At 41.3% G+C, this 25987-nt stretch overlaps 1 protein-coding gene and 1 long non-coding RNA gene across 4 annotated transcripts in view; one reads left to right on the top strand and one right to left on the bottom strand.

The window, feature by feature from the left end:
* SPTBN1 (spectrin beta, non-erythrocytic 1) overlaps positions 1–25987 on the top strand; it is a 300241-nt gene that overhangs the window by 63254 nt on the left and 211000 nt on the right. The window contains exons 1-2 of one of the 3 annotated variants that reach the window (XM_085888099.1): positions 8887–9107; positions 20537–20623. The exons of 1 other annotated variant lie outside the window; for it this stretch is intronic. The gene's annotated coding sequence lies outside the window, so the exon portion shown is untranslated. Of the gene's footprint in view, positions 1–8874; positions 9108–20536; positions 20624–25987 lie in introns of those variants that run through there. One more of the 3 variants, XM_085888098.1, reaches the window with a different exon arrangement.
* LOC147023077 (uncharacterized) lies at positions 2292–8649 on the bottom strand. Its single transcript, XR_015060012.1, has 3 exons — positions 8513–8649; positions 7299–7403; positions 2292–2872 (listed from the first exon to the last, which is right to left on the bottom strand). It is a non-coding gene; the product is annotated as an uncharacterized LOC147023077 (long non-coding RNA).

The raw sequence follows: 25987 nt of genomic DNA on the forward strand, positions 1-25987 counted from the left end.
ACAACATTTACTGGGCCATGTGTGAAAACTGGATCACACAGGCATACTCCAACTCTTTGCAATGTGTGATCTTGAGCATGATTTATTGTCATGCTAAATGCTAGCTGGACTGGGAACTGACGTCATTGCAAAAGAAATGGAAAGGACTCATTAGTGGGCTGCACTGCATTGCAAGGAATTAGCACCATTTTGTGTGATCCTGCAATTGTTGCCTGAAGTAATCGTTCATTGATGATGACAGGCGACCCTTTGATATTCTATTCTCACACTATTCAGCCTTGACAACTCGTGCTTAAACCAAAATTACATCCAAAAACCTTCATTTATTACATAAATTGCTCATCCCTTTATTTTGGCTGTGTATTGGCAACAAGTGACTGCCTCAATCGCTCTTCCCTTTATTCTCTTTCTGAGCACACCTAAAACCCTGTTGCCTTGAATTCCCGTCCTCCACTTGTGTTGCTCACTAAACAATGTCTCACTTACAGTAACTATGTCATACCCCTCGCCAGCACTCCTCTCTTCCATCTTGCATCCAGTTCTTCGGTCTTTCCATACAACACGTTCAACCTTTTCCTTTATTTAACCACCCCTGCTGCCCCAACCCTCCAATCACATCCTCAGTCTCTAGTTGAAAAACGTTGTTTTTAAGGACTTTAAAGTATATATATATATATATATATATATATATATATATATATATATATATATATATATATATATATATATATATATATATATATATTGCAGCCATGTGCATACATATACATACATACATATCCTCCCATTCTGCAGCTTGATGGAGTACAGATCTCCCCTCTGGGCTATTGCCGCGACCTCACACCTTGTTCAGATTGATGCCATGGAAACCAAGGCCTTTAAGATTATTGGAATATACCACGATGATGCTGAGTCTACGTGCCAATCACTTTCCCATCACAGACAGATCGGTGGTCTCTCTGTCTTATATTGCTTCAATTCTGGTTTTGTACCCTTTACTCTTCCTGTGCTTTGCTTCCCTCCCTTAGGTTTCTGCAGGGTGCATGTGCTCCACCATCAACCCCCTTCTGGTGAAACTCCCAAAATCCAGAATCACTGCTCATCTCCATGCATCAATTCCTCTTTTCTCCTGCCTGGGGAATAAATTTCCACATTCTCTTCCATCTCATTGTTCCAAATCTTCAAGACCACTGTTCATCCCTGTCAAAACTATGATATTTACTACCCCCATCAACTCCATCCCCCTCCCACCCCCAAGCTCACCTCCTTCCAAAATTTCCAGTTTTTCCTTCCTTAGAGTTTGCTTATATATCATATCCATCTAGTCCACCCTGTGTGTCCTCCCCCTAACCCTCATTCCTCCACACAATCATTGTTTGTCCAACTCCCTCTATTTTGTCCTTCAACTCTGTTTGTGCTTCCCCTTTTGTTCCTTTTGTTCCTTCTCTACTGTTCCTTTTGATCTGTTGCGTCCTGATCCATTTGGTGTTCTATCTTTTCCATGATTCTGGACTCTGCATGCCAAATTAAAAAAAAAACATCACCAAGTCAGTTTCCAGTCCAGTTGACTACTCTACCAGACAATAAATAAACATGTCATCACCTTAGCCAACAGCCTTCTACGTGGTACCTTATGAAAAGCTTTTTGAAAGTCAAAATGAACTATATCCGCTGCACTTCCTTTGTCCATGCAGTCAGAAACTGCCTCATAGAACACCAATACATTTGTTAAACATGACTCCCTTTAGTAAATCTGAGCTGACCAACTTTAGTTGGTTTGAAATTTTTCAAACGGTTCCCTATCCATTCCATAATTAACGTCCAACACCTTCCCCACAACAGTAGTCAAACTAAAAGGTCTATTGTTCACCAGTATTTCTCTGGATCCTTTCTGAAATATTGGTGTTACATTTGTTACTCTCCAATCTTCTGGTAACTCTCCTGACTCCAAAGAGCTGTTAAACATATCTGCTAACATCACGGTTATTTGCCCTGCCACTTCCCGTCATACTCTGGGGAACAACAGACCTGTTAGTCCACCCTCCCTATTGCTTTCCCCAATGAATTTAAGTTTAACTTCGTCGTCCCCCCATGCCCCCTACGAAGGGGGGGTGAGATACCATATGTCTATGACCTGACACTGAGTACTACCACCACATGTGCAAAATTTGGTGGAGATCGGACAAAAATCGTGTCAAACCCCCCTCACAGTGGGGTGGGGGTGGGGCTGTTTTTTTTTTCCTTGTGCTTATGATCTGACCCTGAGGACAACAACACGTACTGTATGAAAATTTTGGTGGATACGAGGCCAGCCTTTTTTTTTTAATATGATTTTCAGATGTAATTTTCAGATGTACAAAATATATACAGGTGCCATATTTAATATAGTAGGATAAACTATGAGACTGAATTAATGTGGCCCTGATGTAGCACAGGTTTGATGGACCAAATGGCCTCCTTATGCATCAAAGTTCCTTGGGATACATAAGACGTTGATTGGATACATAAGAATGTGCTTAAACCCCGAAGAGCAAATGCTTCAGGATGTCTCAGTTGCCTTTTATTGCCATTTTACACGTTGCATAATCGTCTACAATTTGCATCCACATGCATTGGATATCGATGTGGACCATGAAGATGTTTTCATCCAAATGAAGAATATTTTTAGACCTTGTACTGTCCAGGTTCTTGGCAATTAATATTGTTCCATTTTCAACTTTGTGCGACCAGTGGTTTGGGAGGAGATGCAAAACTGACAGACAGACATATATATCGAAACATGTGGCATGTGAGGAGCATTCCCCCGATCTCCGTTGGACATAGTCCTACACCAAAGCATCACCTCCAACCTCGAGGCTTCAGTCCGTTGACTCTGCCAAACAGAAAAAGATTATATGGTCGACATCAGTTAAACATCAAATGGAGCCGCCTATCCAGATTTCGGCCTTATTTGCCCTCATCAGGACAGCATTCCAATAAATATCTAACCAATGATCACCGCATTTGTTGTTTAAAAATCAGATGCACCTCCTGCCTGTTATGGTGAGCATCGCCATGTCTCACATGGTAAAACCGCATAAACCACAAAAAACAACCATCTGTCTGCCACACAGACGATTGTTCCCACTAATGCAAACCATTCGACCAGAAGATTTACCTGCCGATTGTATAATGTCAGTTTTTCCATCATTGCAATTTTAATTGTCCATACCTCAGAAACAAATTCTAAATCCACTTTCTTTCAGTCCTCGAGCACGTATCCGTTTAAACTTCGCAAAAAGTTTGTTTTCCATTTTGGGTAAAAGGCCCTGTCTTACGCTCCCTATCTCCTTCAAACCTTTTGCACTCTGAACAATTATTTCCTCATTCTTCACCATTCACATCAGTCATCGTGTTAAGTCCCGATTTATGACACGTCTGTTACTAGTTCTTTCAAAAGTTGTAAAACATGATGATCTCAATCATGTTTTCATGGGTGCATGATAGACGACGCTTCATTGCCGTGTCCATTTTGATTGTGATGAAAAACGTTGTTTTACAACTCCATCACAAAGGGTTGTAAAACACCCTTTTAAGACCCTTGATGAACAACGTTGTTTTGAATGTATAACTCTTGTAAGTACCAGTACCAGACGTGTAAGAAATTCGGACCTAAAGCTTATGTATCAATAAAACATGATATACTGTCATGTTTGAGTTGATTATATTTTCAGTTTTCAAAGCCTTACGATGACGTTTTTATATGGGCATATTTTTAATGGAGAAATCAAATAGGGAGGCCAGTGTGTGCTTATATTTCATATGGGCTTATAGTCAAGCATACACTTATTATCCCGATTCTATTGCATATATATATATATATATATATATATATATATATATATATATATATGTATAAAGCTCTTTCTAACCACCGTGACTCACTGAATGATATTATTGATCGGTATCTTCCGGTGACGTAGAAAGCTGAAATTTTGTGTGCCGATGGGCATCGAAGCTAGTACACTGGGAAAAGTCACAGAATCATCAGACATCATTCAAAAATTAAAATATAATTAAACAAAAAATAATAATAATAAATAAAAAATGCAGGTGAGCGACACGATACAATGGGGAAGCATGGAAATTGTGTGCCGATGGACATCGAAGCCACGACACCAGGAAAAAATCACAGAACCATCGGAAAGCATCCCTAAATGAAAATATAAATAAATGAAAAAACTAATGGAGGTGAGCAACCCGAGACAATGGGGAAGCTTAAAAACACCTCAACGCCACAGTATTAAAAACACCACACCACCATGAAACCCCCACGTTATTAAAAACACCTCACCGCCACGTAACCACAATGTTATTCAAAACACCTCATTCCACATAATTCAAAACTCCCACTGTGGAATTTGAAACACCTCATCACATGTTGGGATAGAGACAGGCTTGTTTTAACTGAGGATATGTGCGCGAGTTGCCATGTTGTCATGATTCTGTCCCACCTTCTTAAACCGGCATCCAAATCTACCCATATTTACCATGTCCTTGTGTGCTGTGTACATACCTCCACCTTGTAGTAACTGTCGACTGTACATCCCGATCGGGACATGAACTGGACCGCTATCAACTGACACGAACTGCGCAGCTCGGGAAGTAGCTTAAGCACTCAAGCATGCACTCCAACGGAATGCCTGGCTTGGCAAGCAATTACCAATTGCCGTCGATACAACTATGCACCTGCAAACGCCCGTACAATGTCAAAATTGGACAAATCAACACTTTTTTTTGGAGTCGGAACTGCTGATACTTTCGAATCTGGAGCTTACATTTTATAATTCTGCTTAGTTGAAGAGATTCTCTCGGTTATTCATTTCTTCATCATGAAATGCAAATGAAATAAAGCCACAAAAGCTGGCATCCCCTGGCGTTTATAAGGACTGCAATATACCCAGCGATTTGGAGCTATGATGAACAGGCATTCGATAATATGAGTGAGGAAAGTGGAAAAAAAACCCCAAAACTTATCATTAAGAAATCGTTGCAGCCTGTTCCAAGTCACAGCATGGTTGAGCAGGCCAAACAACATGGCGGCTTCAGACCCCAGCAATGTTATGCAGGAAACGCCTTAAGGCATCAGACAGCGAGGTGGCCGAGGATCGTGAAGGATATAATTAAATAAGGCCGTTAATTATTTTCAAAAGGGGTGTTTTAATTAACCCAAACACCCAATTTTCACTCCTGCATTTCCTTGGAGTTCTCTTGGTTTGCATGCAAAGTTTCAGGCTGCTATATTTTATGGTTTTGGAGTTATGGAGGAGACACACACTGAAACACACACATTGCCTTTTATTTGTGTGTGTGTGTGTGTGTGTGTGTGTGTGTGTGTGTGTGTGTGTGTGTGTATATATATATATATATATATATATATATATATATATATATATATATATATATATATATATATATACACACATCACCAGCTCCACAAGCCCAAGCAACACCCTCACCCCTCTAACCCTCCCTGAGAATGGCAAAAGCAATGCCGTGCAACCGTGAAGGTAAGAGATGCACCCATACTGACAACTGCCTGGACCCACCTGAAAATGCTCGCAACCATGGACGTGGCTGGAGGCTCTAAGAAGCTGGTTAGAAAACCACTGAGTGCAGATCATGAGGTTAAAAAAAGCCGATGGGAGGGGATAGTTCAGAGAGTTCAGCAGGGTCAGCACCTGGTGAGAAACTCACAGTTAGAGCAGAGAGTGAGAACGGAGAGTTAGTTCAGAGTTAAGCGAGAGATGTCTCACAGAGCCCAGTAAGTGGATGCAGCAGACAAACGAAAAAGGAAATAATGATGGAGCCAGGACACAGGCCACCAAACATGTCTCTCTTCTGCCAAAGACTCGCCATTTCACTAACGCTCACCTCATCAAATGCCAACCCCATGCAAACATCACTTTGGGGAACAGGTTTCTTTCTGTGTCTCGTAACCTATGCCTGTCTGAATGTTTGTGTTGTGACTGAGTAAGGTATCACATAAGCCATCAAAATTTGTGGGCATGAAAGGATTTAACTGTACAAAGAATTATTGTTATACGTGTGTGCCTTTCCTTGTTGTACCTATCCCTCTTTGCTTCCTTTATTTGTAATGAAACTGTTCTCACCACTTGCATGTCAGCCTGGTACACGGTTCAAAAATTGGGAATATGGGACTTTCAAAATTATGCGATTGCCCCACAATGCATAAGCGCACATGTGCAGAACCCTTTAGCAACAATGGTGATCGGGGCATAATATATTGAGTGTGCAAGGCAAGGATTGATGTAGAGGCATTGATGTATCTAATGTATTTGACTTTGAGATCTTTCTTTAAAACCATGATTTATTATCGATTTTGTTCGCTACTACGACTCACTGAGCTCTGTAAAGAACTCAAACTTCAAAAAATACCTGAGAGAAAGGGGTGTATCTCTGCACAATGAAAGAGTTGCAGAACTTTCCCACTTTACCGACAGGGGTGAGACCTGCAGCTGCCCGTAATGCCGATTACTGACAACATGGACAGGTGCAAGCTCCGGAAAACTGTGGACAGGCGCATACAACCCAAACCCTCGACCATCGCTGCCTGTGAATTTTGCAGGAGTACCTCCTGTAAACATTTCAGGCACAAAAATAGAAGAAATTATACAAGAATTATCAGTGGATGAGAGGTGTCGAGTTCCTACCATTTCCTGCTAACAATGGGGTGGACATGAGCTCAAATCTTCCACCCACATGATCAACAATTTAGTGACTGATGATCCTTAGATACCATACGTTATCTGCTCATAAAGCCAAACATATTTTCTTAGGTTTCTGACGTACCGAAACTTGAACAAGATCTGAAGCCTGCAGCCAGATCATCCATTTGAATGGATGAGTACCGAACGACATACCCAGAACAACCCACTGCAGTTTTACAACCTCCTAATGAACATTGCAACAAATTTACAACGGCCACGAGTTTGAACCACATCGTGGTTATAATACGGGATTTTTGAAATTATGTATGAATGTTAAAGAGGCCTTTCCAGAATATGCGGTGTGTGCGTTTTCAACGACTCTCTTGTGCTGGACGGGGCGCTTTTCACCTGCTGATGCGAATGTGAAATACGTCAAATAGTCTTTTAAACATAATTTTCAGCATTTAAACAACAATGGCAATTTCCAACTGGTTATCCGTAATTGTTGTGTTCCTGAATGCAAATCGGACTCAAGAAAATATTGGAAATACAAGAAATATCAGTGTATGAGAGGTGTCGAGTTCTTACCTTTTCCTGCGAATAAAAGTGAGTTGCAGAAGTGGATATATATATCATTATAAATGCCCAATGTGTCAGTTCTGCAAGGTGGAAACAGAAAGCATGAGCCACCTCCTGTTGGGATGTAAAAAAAAAAACTCATGTCAGAGCAGCTGTACACACAAAGGCACAACAAGGTATGTGGAGTAATCCACCAACACTTCTGCAAAAATCTCAATATTCCAGTTCCAGAAAACTCATGGAAACATGAACCAAAAGCGATAATTGATAACAAGGAAATAACGCTCACAAACATAGAAAACAAAGAATTGCGACCGGATATAGTACTTAGGAATAACAAACAGAAAACGGTATTGCTAATTGAGGTATCGGTTCCCAAAGATTTTGGCCTAAACAACACATAAATCAAGAAAATGACCAAGTTTGAAGAACTCAAAAATGAAGTGAAAAGATCCTGGGAGTTGAAGAGATCCAAAATTGTACCAGTGATTATTAGAGCACAGAAATGATGAACCACCTAATACAGAGATCTTAAAAACCATCCTTGGGAATATTCCTACAAACTTCAGTTGGAAGCTATCTGGATCCTCGAAAGAGCCCTTGGAACAAAACTCTTGGAAAAACAAAGCCTCACAGTTTGGTCCATGAATCGTTACCCCAGCAACCTCCCCACACCCCTTTACTGAAATGAAGGTGGATACTTCCGAGACCTGGGAGGACTCCGTTCCACCTTCTTAAACCCACACATGAAGATATAAAACACACACACACACACACACACACACACACACACACACACACACACACACACACACACACACACACACACACACACACACACACACACACACACACACACACCTTTTTTGTCATGAGCAGTATCCCTCAAATTCTGCATGCTATGTGCTGTTTTCTCTCCATGATGCCCAGGTTATATAGCCCCCTTCCTCCACATACATGCTAATGCCTTCTCATTTCATGTCAACGCATCCTCGTTAACCCTTTTCTGAGCAGACAGAATGCCTTCGTGCCTGATCATCTGTTTCCTATTAATAGATATCCAATATTCCTTGTCCTGCAATTGCTCACATCTCTCTATCTCCTGTTTATATGCTCTTCCAATCTCGCATCTCCTTTTGTCACCAGTACTACAAGAATACATTTTCGTTAGGTATCGGCAAAACCAATTATATTTTTAAACATGTATATTTATATTAACGTGCCATGAGATTTCGCCCGTTATTCCTCCCCACAACACCTCCATCTCTTCACCCTAAGTCCACACAGCTCGGGCGGGGCGTTGTGCCGCGTCACGCCACGCCTTTTGAACGGTCGCTTCCGCCAGAAAATCATAGTTCGTAATCCTTCACTATCGATAGCGCGATGCGAATTGTGACTGAAAAAAAAAATATTTATAAACACCTGTAAGGTAAGGAGATTAAGTTTATAATGAGGTCAACAAAAACAGAATCGGTGGAATCGCTGGCAACATCTGAGGTTGTGTTCGTATCTGGCGTATCGGTGCAGAGGTATCGCTCCGCGGCGTGCTGAGAGAGCGGGAGAGATTGAAGCGGCAAGCGGGAGAGGGAGGGAGGGAAGGAAGAAAGAAATCGAGTTGGGGTGATAAAAGGGAGGAGACGAACGAGGAAAAAAAAAAAAAGGAAGGGAAAGGGTACTAGAATCCGGGACCTCGGGAGGAAAGAAGGGAGAGAGAGAGAGAGAGAGGGGGGAAAAAAACCCCCGATATCTGGGTGCAGCACCTAATTGGGAGGGAAAGAAAGGATCGGTGGTGACTCGGCGTGCCTCTGCAGCACTGAGGTAAAAACCAATGTTGTGTTGTTCGATATGCTGTGGATTTCGTCGGGTAACGTGAGAGGAGAATGTGCAGATGGCGGTTATAATATAAGGCGGTGCCGGTTGTCATGGAGTCTGGATGGTGGATTGAATTGGGGAGATGGTGGTTGTGAAGAAGGTTTTTTTTGTATTTTTTTTTTTGTGAGAGGAGCCATAACCGTGGTGCTTCTGTTTGTTTGTCGTGGCTCTGACGAGATGAAATAGTCGAGGAATGAGGTAAAGGAAGCGACGCGCCATCCGGGCCTGGGGAGTTTTCGCCTGGGAGCCGGTAGGGGAAGGGGGGGGGGGAAGGTAAAGGGGGAGGAGGTAAGGGGGCCGTGATTGCAATGTCCTTCGGTTATGGAGATTGATAGGATGTGTTGATGTAACAATGGAGATTTTAAGCAGATGGGGAAAGGGGTGCTTGGTGTAAACGCAACGGGTCACAACAAATAATTGTTGTGTGTGGGGGGGGGGGGAGTAGATGGTCTGGAGAATGACGAGTTATAACGACGTTTCGATCGGATCGGGGAGATGAGGTTGAGGCAACGCGAGGAAATGATGACTGTTCGTTGAGGTCGGAGAGATGCCCAAATCATAGGGAAGAGGAGATTGTCGGTACCGGATGAATGTATTGCATAAGAGGTTTTTATGGTATATATATATATATATATATATATATATATATATATATATATATATATATATACACACACACAATTGAATCGGGGTAGATGTTCAAAGGGCGGGGGCAAGGGGAGATGCGGAGGGGTGGAATTAGCTGATATCAGCGACGTGGGCGTCCTTTCCCGAGTTCATTGTTCGTGAGGTAATCCAGTCTTCGGTCTGCACGCCTCGCGTCCTCACAGCCGCCCTTCCCTCGCGCGCCCCCAAGCTCCGCCCTTCCCTCGCGCGCCCCCAAGCTCCGCCCTTCCCTCGCGCGCCCCCAAACCCCACCTTTCCCTCGCGCGCCCCCAAACCCCGCCTTTCCCTCGCGCGCCCCAAACCCCGCCTTTCCCTCCCGTCATGTCGTGGAATCATGCTTCTGCTCCAGCTTTGTGCGCGAAACCATGCCGAACGGAGCCGAACGAGCTCATTTCGCACGTACCTTGCATGCTACAGCATCAAACTTGACGCTTGAACCTGACTCGAGTACAACCTCCGGCTCCGTCCATTTATTACCCATGCATTCAATCACTCGACCATCGAATCATTCTTTTTTTCTTTTTTTTCTTTTTTTTAACCCCCCCCCCCCCCCGTGCACGCAAAGCTAAACGCAGGGTGAAGCAATCTGTTCACTTTGTCTGTGTGTGTGTCTACAAACGTTGGTTTATGATCGACGAACCACCTGATTTCAATTGAATATTGTATTTTGAATACTTATCGGAAAACGAACCTGGAGTTTAGCAATTCTTTGGTTCTGAATTCGTCCCGAGTACTTTGATGTGTGCGAACAGAGGAGCAAGATAATATGTGGATAAACAGAGGGACAAACAGGCACGAATAACTTGTGTGACGTGTGAGATACGATGGTGTAAAAGATGCTGCATCAACGGCGGTAAACCAACAAAATTTTTGTTTCTACCACCTTGATCATTTATTTTAATTGAATTATATACTTGAACACTGTGGAACACAAATCGCCTTTTTGGCACTTTCGAAACCCTTCTCTTTCGGAGTACCTGGACAAAATATTACGGCATTTTTACGTCATCATGACCGATTAAGGCACACTTGCCCGCTTGCAGACCCCGACCCCTTCCATGCCCTTGTTTCTCAACACTGCACAGGGGTAAGATGTTAGATGAACTCTAGTTTTTCTTTTGTTGCACTCGATCCATAATTTGTTGTTTTTACCCTCGCACTCCATCACTCTTTATTTGAATTACAAACAACTTAAAACGCAGGAGGAAGCCATTGGGCACATCAAAACGGTGCAATTATTTATTTATTTATTCCAGGCACTCATTCATTCATTCATTCTGTTCAGGCACTCATTCATTCTGTTCAAGTACTCACTCGTTTCATTCATTCTATTGAACACGCAATCGTCGATTCATTCTCCATTATATCTGTGAAATCAATCTTCTATCTATAAATCCAGGTGTGTGTGTGTGTGACTGCTGTTTCTCGACAACTACTGGTCCGATCTAATCGAAACCTGCCAGCTATATTGCTGGGGACCTGAGTATGTGCCTTTTCAAGGTTTGATATTAATCGGACAAGTGCTTCCCAAGTTATGGCCATTTTTTACCAAACCAATGACAAGACACGTTGTTGCATAGGCGTGGCCAATGGGGAAAGGGCGCCATTTAGTTACCGTGGCATAGGAGTGGCAATGGTCAATGGCATCGAATGTCATGGCAAGCAAAGACAGGGAGGTAAACTTGATTTTAATTTGTATTTTAATTAACTCTGTGTGGAAGTATCACAGCAGTTGTTACTTCAAGGAAAGCGATAATTTGTGGAATGCATGTGAACAATCCGTACGGGCACGCACCACTTCCGGATAGTGATGACTTGCTGTATTCTAATAATTTCTCGATTTCTTATGCACATTTATAGATAAACACTGCCCCAATCCAGTCGTCGTTTACGAGAGCGAAGGAACGTCGTCGTCGCTGTGGTTGTTTGAAAGTTTTTTTTTTTTTTTTTTTTTTTTTTTTTTGGTTTGCAAGTACAGCCACGCACGTACGGGCACGCGAGAGTGAAGGAACGGCCTGTGTGGTTGTTGTTTCTGGCACACGGTTTGAGTTTGTTTGTTTTTTTGCACGTATGGCCACGCACGTACGGGCACGTACTAGTTCCTGCAATTGAAGCACTCGACCATGTATTCATTCTTTAATTTATCCACAAAATCGTCATTCTTTCTCTACAGGCAATCGATCGATTATTCATTCTCTCTCGTTTCTCGTCATTCATTGCATTCAGGAACCCATAATTCATTTTATCATTCATCCTCTTCAGGCACTGTCATTCAATCGTGCTATCCAAACACTCATTAATGATATCAAGCCATTGAATCCTTTATAAGTCTATCAAAGCATTCAGTCATTCTATCTTCGCCTTCTAAAAATTCAGGCACTTATTCATTCTATCTATGCACTGAATCACTATTCCATGCAGTCATTCATTCATTATATCCAAGAACTCTATTCCATTCCACTCATTTCTTTTATCCATGCACTACTCATTCATTCTGGTCATGTACTCCACTCATTCATTATTTTATCCATACACTCCATCTCTCATTAAATCTCATCCATGCATGCAATTACTCATTACCTCTGTCATCGAGGGTGAAGGAGGTTATGTTTTCACCCTTTTTTGTTTATTACTTACGAAATCTTAATTGATGACTTCCGTCATCTGTTTGTGTGTTTGTGTGTTTGTAGGCACGATAACTCGAGAACGGAAGAAGCCACCAATGTCAAATTACACCACGTGAATCAGGAGGGTGATGGCAAGCGCTGATTACATTTTGGTCAAAATCGGTCAAAGGTCAAGGTCACAGTGAGGTCAAACATCCAAAAAAAAGTTATAACTCGAACGGAAGAAGCTAAAAATGTCAAATTAAACCACGTGATTCAGGAGGGTGATGGCGAGCGCTGATTAGATTTTGGTCAAAATCGGTCAAAGGTCAAGGTCACAGTGAGGTCAAACATTCGATTTTTTTTGATGGTTTGGTGCAGAATCATCGTAGAAACTTCTGGTTTGCGTCGCTACCTTCTCTCGAGACAGCTTTTATTAGACAAGGTCAGAGGTCAAGTTGACGATTTCGTAAGTACCAGTCTCTGACTGCTTGTCTGTTTGTTTGTCTGTGTGCAGGATATCTGAAAAAGTTGTGTATGGATCCAGATTAAATTTGGTTTGCAGGTTGGGTGTGTCACAAGGACAAGCTGATTAGATTTTGGTGAAGATATAGATCTGGATCCGACTACTGGAATTTTAAAAAGTGATCCTTCACCTTTTGAGAGTTAGTGTACAGCACAATATCTGAAAAAGTTGTTGATGGATTCGGATGAAACGTTGTGGACACTTTGGGTGTGTGACCACAACTAATTGATTTGATTTTGGAGAAGATCCGAATCCGGATCTGGATATGAGAATTATTTAATTCTTAAAGTGATTCTTCACCATTGAGTGATCGGGCCAAAAATGAAATGTAGCATGATATTTCAAAAATGTTTTGGGCCCGATATGTTTGCGTGGATCAGGCATGACATGGCGGAGGTATGCACCTTCTACCGAGTGCCCTTCTAATTCCATCTTGATTCATTTAATTGCCTGCATGCTTCTGCCTTTATAATTTTCCTTCCAACTCTGAGTAATTCCCTTGCAAAGATTCTGTATTCAAATAAATAAAATGAACAAATTGCATGTCAGCTTCTTATCTTGCTCAAATTGTCACAAAACTGAATGAGTACATTTCTTGCCTGTATTTTCTTTGCTCACAATACTTTGGCTTCATTGACTTAAATTTTTTGTTTCCAGTTTGAACCGAAAGAAAATTTTGTAGAAAGCTCAATTTTTCAAACTCCTTTGCCTTGTCTTATTTTAAAAATAAGCCTCTTTTAGAAATGTGAAAAACACAAGCTATATTTAATGAATCAAACCAGGACACGATGACCCATTACACACAAGCCTTGAAAATATCGGTTGTTTCCAATTCCTCTGTCTCCATGGCTGTTTTTTCTTCCTTTTTGAAAAACCCCTTCTCTGATCCGGAGGTGGTGTTGCGATGTCAAGAACTCCATTCCTCATTGTTCATTGTCCTCTGAACCCCCTCCTCATCTTCTGGAATAGCTCTGGCTACAAATTCATCTAAAAAAAAAAAAACACTTAATTGTTTCTGTCATGTACTCATTCATTCTATCAAATGATTACAACTCTCTGTAGACCTCTTTTTCTCTTCACGTGGATCAACTTGTAACCATACATTCTAACTCTCTTCATCTGTGGCCATTTAAACTGTCATCACGCCAGCTGGTTGTGTGTCAGTTATGCAACAACTAGTCGTGGTATTGCAGCTAAGGCTTTCTGCAACGACTTGACCTGTAAACTTTCCAAGTGGGATTTCTGCAACTAGTACTTCCCCCTCCTGTACCTAGTAATAACAAACTTTCCATCCATCCTCTTCTGTTACTCTTTTGGAATTAACTTCAACAACAAATAATATGGCTGTTCGCATCGGCCAACTGTCATTGATTGTAATCTTCTCATACAAAAGGATTGGGCTGCTATCTCCACTGCATCTCATATTAATATTGCCTTGAAATACTTTCATAAAAGTCTACTTTCTCTCCTGCACTGATTTATTGCATCGCAGCTGCAGCTCTTCTATCCATCTTTTCGGTCCTGGTGCACTATATCGAATCATGCAGGGAAGCGGTTGTGGTCAAGCAGCTTGCTTTCTCAACATGTTAAGCTGACCTGAGTGAGGGCAACTTTAGGTCACGCCATCAGGCTCGCACCAAGCATTTGTCCATCCTGAGTCAAGCCATGAAACAATCTTGAAAATCTCAGTGCTGAACTCTCCAACCAGTCTCCATCCCCTACGTAATCTCAAACTGCATCACTGCAGACTCTGCCCAAAATAAGGCAGAATGTCTCAACACGGTATTCGCTTCCAAATAATCTGTGTCCAAACCATCCTGCCCTGTCCACATCTTACCTCTTCATACCCTCTGTCAACTGGAGTTTGTGTACTTCTCACCAAAGAAAGTAGAGAAGGTTCTGTTCAGCCTTGCCTGTGCATCAGCAATGGACCCAGTTGGCATCAATGTCCATTTTCAAAATCATGCTATGCCGATCTCGCTTATCCTCTCCACTCTTCAACCTGTTATTGTTCTTTGGCCACCTCTTGTCTGCGTTGATATCAGTAAACTTCACTCCCATCCACACAAAGAGTGCAAAAACAAATCCTATCAACTTCAATCCAGTAATCTTCCTTCCAATTGCAAGCAAAGTTGTAGAATCCATCATTGCTGCTGATGTCAGGCCTTTTCTTTTCAAACAGCCTCATCTCTGACCATCAGTTTTGAATACATCATGCTCATTCAACTCAGGACATATTTATTTTCCTCTCAACAATGGTTATAGGCTCTACATCTCAAACAATGGTTCAAGACTCTCTCTGGGGATATACAGTGCCTTTCGAAAGTCTATACCCCCTTTCCAAATTTTCACCTTTTGTTTCCTTATAGCCTGGAATTAAATTGCATTAAATCGGACTATTTCCACCTTTTATTTACACATTGTAACCCACAACTTCCAAGTGAAAAACAAATTCTACAAATTTCAGAGAATTGATTAAAAATACAAAACTAGAATATCTTGGTTGGATAAGTGTCCACCCCCCTGAGTTAACACTTTGTGAAAGCACCATTGACAGCAATTACAGCTGTGAGTCTGTTGGGATTGGTCTCTACCAACTTTGCACACCTTGATTGGGCAATATTTGCCCATTCTTCTGTGCAAAACTGATCAAGTTCTGTTAAGTTGCGTGGGGAGCATTGATGGATGACGATCTTAAAGCTGTTGCTCTGATTTGGCCACTCAAGGACATTTATCTTTTTGTTCATTATCCACTCCAGTGTAGCTTTGGCTGTGTGCTTCTGGTCATTGGCATGCTGAAAGGTGAACTTCCATTCCAATTTCAGCTTTCTTGCAGAGGGCAGCAGATTTTCTTCTTGCATTTTTTTTTTGTGTTTTACTCCATCCATTTTCCCTTCTGTGCTGACAAGTGCCCCAGTCCCTGCTGATGAGAAACATCCCCATAACATAATGCTTCCACCACCATGCTTCACAGTAGGGATGGTGTTCTTTGGGTGATGTGATGTGATGCGCTGTGTTGGATTTGCGCCAAACAAAGTTTTACCTTTTGGCAAAAAAGTTCCATCTTGGTTTCGTCAAACCACAAAACTTTTTGCCACAAGGCATCTGTATATCCTTTTTTTTTTATTTTTTTTTATTTTTTATTTTTGCTTACCTCAAATGGTACTCAAGGTGGGCTATTTTGAGTAATTGCTTCCTTCTTACCACCCGACCATACAGGCCAGACTTGTGGAGTGCTTGGTATATTTTTGTCACATGCACACATTCAATCTTTGCCATAAAGGCATGTAGCTCTTTCAAATTTGCTATTGGCCTCTTGGTGGCCTCTCTGATCAGTCTCTTCCTTGATTGGTCATCCAGTTTGAAGGGACGGCCTGATCTAGGTAGGGTCTTGGTGGTACCATACGCCTTTCACTTCTTATTGGTTGGCTTGTATGAATGCCAGTGAGCCACAGAAGTGGCTACCACTTAAAGCAGACAGTCCACCTCCATCTCATTTCACCCCCCCCATCCTTACCCACAACACCTTCCGTTTGACTTTTTTGTTCAACTGCTACCCCATTGTCAGTTCCTATTCTCGCTATAAATATTCGCCTCGATCTTGTAATGGAATAACAAAATCCCCCCCAAACAAGCTTTTATTGGGGGGGTGTAGATTTGAAGCGGATGGGGTAGTGGGGAAGAGAGTCAGTAGTATTCGAATGCATATTTTTGTCATGGGGAGTCCTTATCCCTACTTGTCATTTTAAATTTGATTGTTACCTCTGCCACCAAAGGTGAATGGAGATTATGTTTTCATGTCTGCCTGTCTGTCTTCTCTCTGCCTGTGTTTGTCTGTTTGTGAACAAAATATCTCCAGTTGTGGACAGATTCGGACAAAATTTGGTGGAGAGCTTGGGTATGTGACACCAACTAAATGATTAGATTTTGGTGAAGATCCGAATCCAGATCTGAGAATTTTTTGAGTGATTCTTCACCATTGAGTGATTGGGCTAAACCGATATATCGCATGATATCTCAAAAAGTTATGGACAGATTCGGACGAAACTTGATAGATGAGTTGGTGTGGGTGATAAGAACAAGCCGATTTAATTATTAGTTCAGGTCCGAATCCAGATCCAGCCTGTCAGTGGAATACGAAACCTAAGCATGGCGGAGGTATGTGCTCCATTTAGTGCTGTTCTAGTTCATAATGAGTTTTTGTCTTGAAATTTTGTTGACCTTTAATGAACTGTGATTTTTTTTTTTTCTTTTCTTTCTGCATCCGATATTTCACATCTAGTTTTGCTGTTTACCTTTACTTCATCTAATCATCTCTTCAGTGGAAACTAAATACTGAGGTATTTTTCTTAATTATTGCATTCCCACCAGAGAGATAATCAGTTAATGGCAGAACTTAAGTTTAGCATGCAGGCTGTAAAAAGAAAGGAATCAATAGCACATACCAAACCACTAGGTATGTACCAAGAGTGTGTAATTGGATAACAATGTACAGTAGTTATGCACCATACCCTATGCAGAGTGTCGATTCGGCCGACTTTCTTTGGTTGGGGTTAGCATTACAATCTTAGATGGGTCGCCATTCCACAGAATGTGCAGAAATTTGGAATTTGGCTAGTGTGCAGGCAAAAACTAAATTGCTCTTCATGAAGGACATCATGGGATTTTTAATGTCCACTAATGCCAGCAGATGAGATGCCCAGTTTAATGTCCATCAGCTGGCACATCGATGAATTGTCTTGTGAAACACCAGGCTGACAGTTTATAGCTGGGTGCAGATAAAAACCCAGGCGATAGAGCTCAGAGGCAAGAAACGATATAATGCAATAAAATTGCAATTTGTCTTGGTGGAATTTCCAGATAAGTTTTTTTTTTTTTTTTAAAGGGTAACATTATTTTTTATTTGTTTGCTTTATTTATTTTAATTATTCATTTTTTCTTTACTAAATTTTGTGCATACCACATGTGCTTTGGTATTTAAATTATTTTTTTTTTTGGAACAAATTCTACTCTGACTTCTAGATCAAAGGAAATTCCTGATGCTGCTCAGGATGTGATTTAATGCATTTACTCAGTTTTCTTCATTCTTCAAAGCGATTCTTTGAGGAATGCCAAATTTTTGGGGTTTTGAGATGATTTGGTCATATGAATGGAATTTATAGGGTACTACTCTTTTGGCTGGAAAGGATTTTTTTTTTCCTCTTCAAATCCCAATACATTCCAGGACTGACAATTTTGGAGGTGTAAAAAGTTGGAAGAAGACAAAAAATAAAGTTTAGAGTTTTTATTTTTATGCCATAGTTTATGGAGATGTCATACCCAACTGAATAATAAAGTTTTGCAGCTTGATTCCAAAATGTTGATCTTGAAAAGTAACAATGCAGTTTTTCACTGACTTCCAGCATCACAGTACAAAGCTTCTAATCATGCTTGAATTTATTGTGCTGTCAATGCAGTTGGGTCATTCCATGTCAAATCATCAAAGAATCTGCCGTCATCTCTCAGATTTTTGTAAAACTTTGGGAACCAATTGGGACCCATGAAAAAACGGCAAGAACTCAAATATTTTTGCTAACAGCCTCTTAATTAGTGAGATACAGACTAACGAACTTTGGACTAATTAGTACAACGTCACGAATTCAAATGGCCATATCTCTAAAAGTATAACACCTAGAGAGCTGGTTTTGGTGTCATTTTAAAGGTATTTTCGTGCCCTATGAATTTGTCTGGGCAACATTTTCCTACCTCCAACCACAAAAAAGTTATCACAAAATATAAACTTCAATTGTGAATCCCCAAAAAATGTATCCTTCAAATTCATCCCAGAGGTACCTTATGATGTCAAGAAGCTTCCACATAAATTTTGTGATGGGCACTCCAATAGTTTCTGAGATATGAGCAATAATGTACATGTACGTATGGCATATAGGTTCGAAAATCAGCATTTGTAATGTATTATACAATCAATAAGTGAGTTCAAGTACACAGTGTTCACTAACCTGACTTAGGCTTTCAATTTCCTCTTCAATGCACCAACAGCAGCACTTGTTTATTCCCCTCAGGCCCAGTTGAAAATGAAAGTATACGATACTTCAAAGCAATTGATGATCGTTCCTTGTGTTCCCTGTCATGGCTCGGTTAGAATGATTGTATAATACATTACAAATGCTGATTTTCGAACCTATATGCCATATGTACATGTACATTATTGCTCATATCTCAGAAACTATTGGAGTGCCCATCACAAAATTTATGTGGAAGCTTCTTGACATCATAAGGTACCTCTGGGATGAATTTGAGGAAATTTGAAGGATACATTTTTTGGGGATTCACAATTGAAGTTTATATTTTGTGATAACATTTTTGTGGTTGGAGGTAGGAAAATGTTGCCCAGACAAATTCATAGGGCATGAAAATACCTTTAAAATGACACCAAAACCAGCTCTCTAGGTGTTATACTTTTAGAGATATGGCCATTTGAATTCGCTACGTCGTGCTAATTAGTCCAAAGTTCGTTAGTCTGTATCTCACTAATTAAGAGGCTGTTAGCAAAAATATTTGAGTTCTTGCCGTTTTTCATGGGTCCCAATTGGTTCCCAAAGTTTTACAAAAATATGAGAGATGATGGCAGATTCTTTGATTTGACATGGAATGACCCAGTTAACTAATTTTATCTTCATTTAATGTTCTACCTGCAGTCTGAAGTTGCTGAGGCAGTTGAACTTTCTATTATTTAAAAAGTAACATCAAGTTAGCATTCATGTTTGGATTATGGGAAGTCGTCTACTCGAGCCTGGATTATTTTACACTCTCCATCCCCAACTTTCTAAAGTGTGCACTTTGTTCCCACAACCTTTTAGGTGTGCAATTTGAGAAAAAATTATGTTCTTGTGTAATTTGTGGTTGTGACCACACTGTGATTATGGCAAATTTAGATGGAAAAGACAGTCTTTGACAAACTTTTAAAATATATTTAAACAAAAAAATATATTTTATATATATATATATATATATATATATATATATATATATATATATATATATATATATATTTATACAAAAATATATTTAAACAAACTTTTTAAATATATTAAAATGCTCCCTGAATATCTGAAGTGTGCTGATTTAACTTTGGAGGTATGAAAGTGGTAGCCACTTCTGTGGCTCACTAACATTCGTTCAAATTTGGATTCTGGAATGAGCTTGGTGCATAAAAAGGTTCTTTGTTCTTCCATAATGTTCTGTCACAATTGGTATGAAAGACAATTGCAAGAGGGCAATGCATGTACACCAGAATTTTAACTCTACTTTTTTTTTCTTCTGTTGATCATTTTGTTTAATTTGTAACCAAGGTGGAACTTCTTTATGAGTCTATTATTTAAAAATGTCAATGTATTATCCGCTTGTATTTACAATAGACATTCTTTAGTGAAACTCCATGTACTGACTGACAAACCATAACATCACTCAATAACTGAAATTAAGAGAGCCAATAATTGCTATGAAACTTTCAACCATGACTTTTAATCCAGGTTATTTTTTTTTCATTAAAAATGTAATTTTTACATTTTGTTTAGTGCCATCAAACCATCTCCTTGCATTCTGTAACCAGTGCAGAGAAGAGGCCCAATATTTAGAGCTGCAAAGAATGACGATCATCCATGGTATGTCTTAAGCTGCATTCCAAAGCCATTCTTTGTAATGCCAGGCATTTGCATATTTGTTTCAACTACTTATTGCATGGAAGACCTTTGGATTTTGCCGCACCGCATCAAGTAGGATATTTGGCATTGTACTTGGAATTCCTTTGTGCTGTGGATTTTTAAGGCTTTGGGAAGATGACATTTCTTGACATTTGCCATAGACCAAAGGTCATGTAATGGGCCTTTTCCTTAGTTATCAAAATCAGGTTTGTAGCCTCTATGGTTTTTCTCACATCATGCTTCTTTTAACCCCTTTTGTGCTTGATAGTAGTATCTACAATAGACACTCTTTGGTGAAGAGTGTCACAACAGTAGTATTGCATCATCATTCCAAAATATATAGTTTGGGAAACTTTTTAAAATTTATTTTATTTTGTGTACGTAGTTGAGACTCATGAAAGAGCTCATGCACTGAAGGGATCAGGACATAACAGGATGTGAAAGCAACAGTAGAGACGCATACAAATGAACAGTAGAGAGAGAGGGGGAGAAACACCAACACCAGAGATGAAGTCCATGTTTGAGGGAGACTTGGATAACTGAAGGGTGTGGGGAGGAATGGGGGAAGGGTGGGAGAAGATGCAAGGACTGGACAATATGGAAACAGAAGGCGACTCCAAATAACTGAAAGTGGAAATTTGGGTGGGGCGAACGAGGGGAGAAAAGATCATTGTTTTGGATTGGGGATGATCTGAGATGGTGGTGAACAACTGTCTTGAAGACAACGATCCTAAATCCAGAGTTTGAATAACTGGACCTCCTCAAGAGGATTGGGAAAAATGAGATTGGAGGGAGTCTGGAAGTTGGTTCCACAGGTAGGGAGAAAAGAACAGCGAATGAGTGGAGGTGAGCGGTGATCCTGGATTTAGGTATTTTCCCCAGGGGTTTATGGTGGACCATGTGTGCCCTGTGGAAACCTCAGTGGGGGGCAAAGCACAGAAAGAGCAGAGGGTGCAAGAACAGAAAGGAGGTGGTAGAAGACAGAGACAACCGAACTGTCTGCAATGGCGAAGTGTTAGGCCCATAGATTCAGCTTCATGACGGGAGATTCCAATTTGAAAACCTTGGCGTCAAGCTGAGCAAGATGAGGCAGGGAAGCCAGCCCAGAAGGGAGAACAGGGTCCCATGAAGCTATGGATAAAGGCCTTGGAGGTGGATAGTTTCAGGTTTGCCAAGGAAGGACTTTGCATGACTTCGGATGCCCAATCGATGGCTAGATTTGGAGGCCAACATTGAAATGCGGTTTGTCCAAGAAAGATTGTGGCTGATAACACTGAACAACAAAAATTTTTTACTGGAGATGTGTAAAGTGATTTAGACTAATTTGGGTATGCTGATTTCAAAAATCATAACCGTTTTGCTGTATCACGTCAGGATTTTCAGGAACAGAAATATTCCCATTGCCTAGAAGTCAGGATTTCAATGAAATTTACAAAAATTAATTTATTCATTTATTTCATCATGAATGCTTCAAAATTATAGAAATTACAGAAAAACTCCACTAGAATGTAATTAAAAATGCTTTAGGCATTTGGCTTTGCGTTTGTGCTGCTCTGTGTCAGTTTCACGATGCAGGAACCAGCAGAAATCGCCCATCATGTTCGGGTTGTGCCGCCCTTGGTAACGCGTCTCCATGAGTGAAATCTCTTGGTGGAATCGCTCGCCGTGCTCGTCCGAGACTGCTCCCAAGTTGTCAGGGAAGAAGTTCAGGTGCTGGTGTAGGAAATGGATTTTCAGGGACATCCTGGAGCCAAGTTTCCTGAAGGACTCCAGCAGCTGCTGCACTATTTCTTCATGGTTGTCCGCCCGCTCGTTCCCCAAGAAGTTGTCCGTCACAGCTTTGAAGCTCCTCCACGCTGCCAGCTCTTTGGGGTTTAGAGTTGTCGGAAAAGTTTCGTCCTTCATAATCTGTCGGATTTGCGGTCCAACAAAGACACCAGCCTTGATCTTGGCCTCCGACAAGGTGTTGCCAAACTTTTCCTTGTGGTATAAAAACCCACGCCCATTCAGATCCATTGCCCGTACAAAACTTTTCATCAAGCCGAGCTTTATGTGGAGTGGTGGAAGGAAAACCTTGGCTGGGTCGACAAGGGCGACATGCTTCACGTTGTGTCGACCAGGTACATGCTCTTTTCGCTCTTCCCAATCTTTCTTCGTCCAGTGATTCTTGTCGTCTCTGCTATCCCAGAGACAAAGGAAGCACATGTATTTCGTGTAGCCTGACTGCAGCCCTAACAACAGCGCCACCACTTTCAAGTCTCCGCAGATGTGCCAGTTGAAGTCATTGTACTTGATGGAATCAAGCAGCTGCCGCATAGTCTCATAGGTCTCTGTCATGCCGAACGCGTGAGCCAGTGGGACTGATGGTTTCTTGTTGCCATTGTGGAGCAAAACAGCCTTCAAGCTGTTCTTCCCCGAGTCGATGAAGAGGCGCCAGTCTGCAGGATCGTGATCACACCCAAGTTCTTTCAACAGACCGTTGATGTCACTGCAGAATGTCATCGTATCTTCCATCTCAAAGAACTCAGCCATGTCTCTGTGACGTGCTCTGAACAAGGATATCTTGGTGTTAGGTTCAAGTAGATTCCACTGCTGCAGCCTTGATCCAAGCAGCTCTGCCTTCGCCTTTGACAGCGAGAGATCTCTTACAAGATCATTTAAGTCTCCCTGGTTCAGAAGGTGTGATTCTTGAGTGTCGGGTTCAAAAGGTTCATCATCACCATCCTCTTCACCACTGCTTACAGCTATGTTCTGATCAGCTGGAGGTGTTGGAACGGGGTTCTCGTCATCATGAGGCACAGGTTTACGAGCAGAGACGCAGTCAGCGTACTTGATGTGACCTTTATTCTTCTTGTTGAAGCCGGCGATGCTTGTGCAGCAGAAATAACAATCATCATGATGATTCTGCGGCTCACGCCATATCATGGGCACCGCAAATGGCATGCTCGCGCGCTTGCCCACCAACCACTGAGTCAAGGTTGTGTGACAGCTTGTGCAGCAGATGTGTGGTGCCCAGCTCTGTTCTTGGTCCCCCACCTTACACCCGAAGTAGTGAAAGTAGGCGGCCTTCATTTTCACTGCTGCAGATATACTTCGCTGTTGATCTTTTTTGGTATACCGACCACAGACATAACAGAAGTTGTCAGGATGATTGGTACAGGAACGCCTACTCATCTTTATCTGAAAGAAAGAAATATAACACAAGTTAACAACAATTGTACGAAATAGACATGTTAAAGACATATGTAAATTTCATTGAAATCCTGACTTCTAGGCAATGGGAATATTTCTGTTCCTGAAAATCCTGATGTGATACAGCAAAACGGTTATGATTTTTGAAATCAGCGTACCCAAATTAGTCTTAATCACTTTACAAATCTCCAGTAAAAATTTTTTTTTGAAATTTGTTGTTCAGTGTAATGAGACCCAAGAGTTTGAATAACTGAAACTCCTCAAGAGGATTGTTAAGAAAGTAAATGGTTGGGTTTGCCAGATGGTCGTTTTGGAGAGATGGAGATAGATTTGTCAGGATTGAAAGACATTTCAAGTGTTTAACCATCTCATAATTTTGTCAAGGTATGAAGAGAGGGAATAGTCTGAAGGATGAGGGATGTCATGGCAGAGGGTGAAGTCATTAGCAAATTGATAAAGTAGATTTTCCAGTCAGAGAGATCTTTTATGAGGATCAGGAATAGGACTGGGTGCAGAACACTCCTTGGGGCACTCCAGCCTTGATAGGGAGAGGAGATGAAAGGATTCCGTTGAGAGCCACATGTTTATTACGAGAGAAGAGGAAGTCAGTTAGTATGTCTGATGTTGGCCTTGGATTCCATAGGAATAGAGTTTGGAGAGCAAGGTGGGATGCCAGACTGTAACAAAAGCACAAGATATGTCTAGAGGGACGGCCTCCTTCCATTGTCTGTGAGCAAAAGGAGCATGTCCAAAGTGGAGTGACATGGTCTGAAACTAAATTGGTGATCCGAGATGAGGCTGTTGCTGTTGGAGAAAAGGAAGGATTTCATGTCAACTACGATGATAGATTCCATGACCTTGCTGATAATTGGAAATAACCTGATAGGTCTGTAGTTAAAGGGATCGGTTTATGTATTGCAGTGATGTTGGCTGATCTCCAAGCAGTTGAAAGATGACATAGTGTGAAAAGGGCAGATGGAGGATGTGAAGGAGCAGCAGGGTGGGGTTTTAAGGACATATGAGCTGATGCCGTCTGGTCCAGTTGCAGTCAGTGTTGAGGGTTGAAAGAACTTCCTCCACCTCAGGAGTAAAAGGGAGAGTCCAGGAGCAGTTTGGTATGACAGGGTCAGTTGGGTTAAGATTGAGAGTTAGGGGTTGGGCACACAATATCTGGAAGCAAATGGAGAATTGAAGCATTCAGCCTACTCACGAGCAGAGTCGGCTATCGTGCCGTTTGAAGTGAGGGGAGCATATACCATAGACAGACTTGGCAAGGTGGCACCAAGTTTTAGAGGAGACAGTTTTGAAAGTTCATTCTTGATATTTGACAGATGTTGTTTTCTGGCTTTCCTGAGAGTGGACACACTTGTTGCGGGCTTTGTGGAATGATCTGAGATTGCCTTCGGTCGGATTTGCCTTCCAGAAGCAGAATGTAAGTTTTTCAAGCAACCCTTTGCAAAAGCATGGGTTATATTTCCTGAGCATGATGTTGAATTTGTCAAATCACCAATCTGTTGTTTTGAGCCATACCCCAAGTTTTTATTTTTATTTTTATTTTTTAACGTTTATCCAAACTACAGTAGTTTGTTTTTACCACACCAAATTTGTTTAACCTGTAAAAAAACAAACAAAAGAAAAAAACGACCAACATCATGGATCACTGCTCACCTTCACTCTTTCATTCCTCTTTTTTCCCCACCTGTAGAATAAACTCCCTCACTCTGTTCATCCCATTCTTCTCTCCAGTTCTTCAAAACAGCTGTTCACCACCACCTCTTATCGTCCCCATCCAAATTCTCGATCTTTTCTACCCCCGTTAATCCAACCCAAACCCACCTCCTTCAAAGTCCCTGCTTTCCTTCCTGAAAGTCTCTATAATGTCCATCTTTTATACCCCGTGTTCCCCGCCCCATCCCTCTCCCTTCCACAGATCTTCTAATGTCTCTGTTCCACACTGTTTTGTCCTTCCCACTCCTGCCACTCTTGTCTCATACCCCTCTTACTCTGCGCTGTGTGTTAGCTCTCATACGAGCCTCGACAAGGTATAAAAAAAAGACGATTCAAATTTCATGATTGAGGAAACCAACAATTACATTTATCTCGGAAAACTCACACAAATGGTAAACAGACCAC

The sequence above is a fragment of the Eptatretus burgeri genome, chromosome 7 (genome assembly GCF_056783735.1).
Source record: "Eptatretus burgeri isolate ZD-2024b chromosome 7, Ebu_testis_v1, whole genome shotgun sequence".
Lineage (NCBI taxonomy): Eukaryota > Metazoa > Chordata > Myxini > Myxiniformes > Myxinidae > Eptatretus > Eptatretus burgeri.